The 3,146-nt window shown below is 37.1% G+C and overlaps 1 protein-coding gene across 6 annotated transcripts in view; it reads left to right on the forward strand.

The window, feature by feature from the left end:
* The first annotated feature begins 2,173 nt into the window (after positions 1–2,173).
* Positions 2,174–3,146, forward strand: part of LOC106463121 (SWI/SNF-related matrix-associated actin-dependent regulator of chromatin subfamily A-like protein 1) — an 18,672-nt gene continuing 17,699 nt past the window's right edge. For 3 of the 6 annotated variants that reach the window (XR_002611420.1, XM_022390541.1, XM_022390544.1), the window contains exon 1: positions 2,178–2,427. The gene's annotated coding sequence lies outside the window, so the exon portion shown is untranslated. Of the gene's footprint in view, positions 2,428–3,146 lie in introns of all 6 variants that reach the window. The other 3 variants (XR_002611421.1, XM_022390545.1, XM_013923096.2) reach the window with 3 other exon arrangements.

The raw sequence follows: 3,146 nt of genomic DNA on the forward strand, positions 1-3,146 counted from the left end.
GTGCAGGACCTGCAGTACATGTTGTAGCTAAAAGGGGACCCAAGCATAAGGGGCGTGCTCCAATGAAGTTATATCAAGTTGGTGCACCAATGGAAAGAGTAGCCATCGATATTGCTGGTCCTCTGCCCCAAACTCGTGCTGGAAACAAGTACATTTGTGTGGTGATGGATTATTTCCCCAAATGGCCTGAGGCATATGCAATACCAAATCAGGAAGCTGTAGCTTCGGCTATTGATGATTTCTTCTTCAGATTTGGTATGCCATACGAACTGCATTCAGATCAAGGCGGTAACTTTGAATCAGTTGTGTTTCATGAATGCTGCAAGTTGTTTGGCATACGAAAAATCACAACAATGCCACTTCATCCACATTCTGATGGGATGGTAGAAAAGTACAATTGGACACTGGGAAAGGAATTGACAAAGTTTTGTAATAGCCTCCAAGATGACTGGGTTGTCATACTCCCTCCACTGTTGATGGCCTATAGAACAGCAGAGCATGAAGCCACTGGATACACTCCAGCAAAGTTGATGTTTGGTCGGGAACTTCGGTTGCCAGTGGATCTGTCAACAGGACGCCCACCTTACGAAGAGTTGCCTGAAAATGTGTCAGAGTTCGTGAAAGCGTTATCTGAAAGGATTGATAATATTCATCATCAAGTGCGTTCAAACTTGAAAACGTCTACTGATTCGATGAAGCTATGTTATGATAAGAAGTCTACTAAAGTCAGCTTTGTACCAGGAGACAAGGTGTGGCTGTATAATCCCAGGAAGACCAAAGGGAAGTCTCCTAAGCTCTAATCTCCATGGGAAGGCCCATATGACATAGTGGATCGTCTCTCAGACGTGACTTTCCGGATAAAATGTGGTCGGCGAGGTTAGCCAAAAGTGGCGCATGCCAAAAGGCTTTGGTGTTATCATGGTTCAGGACATTTCACTTGGAATGAAGTGAACACTGGAACAAAAGACGCCACTGAAGACGTGTCACCTGGAAAGGCCACTATCGAAGAAGAAACTGTACTCGGTTTCGAGAAGTGAAACAGTGAAGCTCTTAATGAAGTTCCTACCACTGATGTGACCATTACCGATGATAGGACAATTCCTGATGGAGCAGATGAACCTCACGTGAAGCAGAAGTCAGTGCGGAAGAAGATACGTCCCGTAGAATTAAGAGACTTTGTGGAATTTTAATTTTGTGTTTGTAAATTCTGTACATTTAATTAAGTTATTGTTAATTGTTTATTAGTTTAATGTAAGTGGCTATTGTTCGGGACGAACAATACTAAGGAGGGGGCAGTGTTACGACAGCGGAAGTCACGTGATACTGGTAACACGTGATGAGTTTCCAGAAGATTCACGAAGAGACGAGATGTACGCTTTTATAATATGTAAGACCGCCAAGAAGTGACGGCAACAATGGAATTGAATTGCAGACAGAGATAGAGACGAACAACTGAGTCAAGCACGGTAATGCGTGAATCGTTCGTTGTGAATTATAGCGTTTGTTAAGTTAAACTGACTGTGGAAATTAAGTGTATTGCAAAGTTGTATTGAGAAAGAATAAACTAGTTTTCTTTAAGAAAGGACTTGTATCGCTAAAGTTTCTTCGGAAAGAATTGTTACGGAAAATTAACAAACGAACAGAGACGTAAGATAGTCAACTAAATTTACACCAACTGCCAGTCTGGGACCTTCAACAGTTAGCACATGCAACCAACTTAAAGGGAAGGTGGAGTTTCCAGTACTCCACTCAAACTGTCTCTGGTTAACGTACTACAACAAGTGCTGCTACAGTATTTTTAAATTATACGTTAAATCCATCAACTTTCACTTACTGTGTTAAGTATCTAACTCCATAGTTTTTAAGACGAACTATAAGCTTTAATTTAAACTCAATGTAATATACTTAGGTCCTTAATATATGTTCACTTCGGTGAATAAAAGACAACTAAAAGTACCACACATTTTAATTTAACAAACAATTCTATTTTTATTTCTATTGTTATCCATATCTGATATTTTAAAATGGATTTTTAAATATGATATGAAATTTACAGAACAATACAACATAAAGTGTCATACTCAAAATGTACATTAATAACGAATATTTTTTGTAATTGTTATTTTTACAGGAGAGCACCACTAGGTGTGAAGATTTTTGTTTTATTTTTAAATGAAAGGCGGAAAGTCTAGCTTTTAGCAGTTTAGGCTTTTCGTAAGCATATAAAATTTTTGAACAGCGAGATCAAACGTATGTACGAACCGTTCAACTTAATTTTTTTTGAATGAGATAAATTATGATCATCATCGGCACTAAAGCTGAACATAAGGACTAGTAACAGTACTTGTTTATTACTTGAAAAGTTGTTGCCATACTAATTATTATTATTATTTATTATGTAGCACCAAGTCTAAAGTTACTGGATTAGTGAGTATTATTATGATGATTTTTTTTTTGCAAATGTCCATTTGAAGTGTTACTGTTATCGAAGATGGTTGTGATGTACATATTTCTTGCCCACACTGACTACAATATCGAGTTACTTAACACTAATGTTACAGCTTGCAAAGTTCGACGGACTTCTGCAGTGTTTGTACTGTAATTTGTAAAGTGCAAGTTGTAAGGCCTGTCATAGCTACAGGATACTTGTTTTACTGCTCCTTATTTGAAAATTACCCTCGGTGTTAGATTTTCATATATATATGTATATATAACTTTCATAATATGATTCCAATTGTAACTGTAGTGTTAGCTAGGTTCAAAATATTCAGTTTGCGAGTTTGCAATTACGATTTATGTTTCACTACATTAACTGATTAAGAAGAAAGAGAAGTTGCCAATTCCCCCCCCCCCCTCTGCATCAAAACAAAAAAGTGTGAAACACTTTCTTGATGTCCTTTTGATATTTTTGTACTTTGGTCTTCATAACTAATGATACTGTACATATAAGAGGCACTGGATGTGATTTTTATGCTATTTATTAGACTATGCTAAGGTATCATTCATCTTTTAACATAACATTTGGGTACAACATGGGACCCATTGGTCCAGCTTGGCTGATCCATTATCTAATCTGAAACTATTAGTATATATATTAAAAAATAAAATCTTAAAGCCAGCCCTTATCATTCATATACTTATCAAGC

This window comes from Limulus polyphemus, unplaced genomic scaffold (genome assembly GCF_000517525.1).
Source record: "Limulus polyphemus unplaced genomic scaffold, Limulus_polyphemus-2.1.2 Scaffold1329, whole genome shotgun sequence".
In the NCBI taxonomy this organism is placed as follows: domain Eukaryota; kingdom Metazoa; phylum Arthropoda; class Merostomata; order Xiphosura; family Limulidae; genus Limulus; species Limulus polyphemus.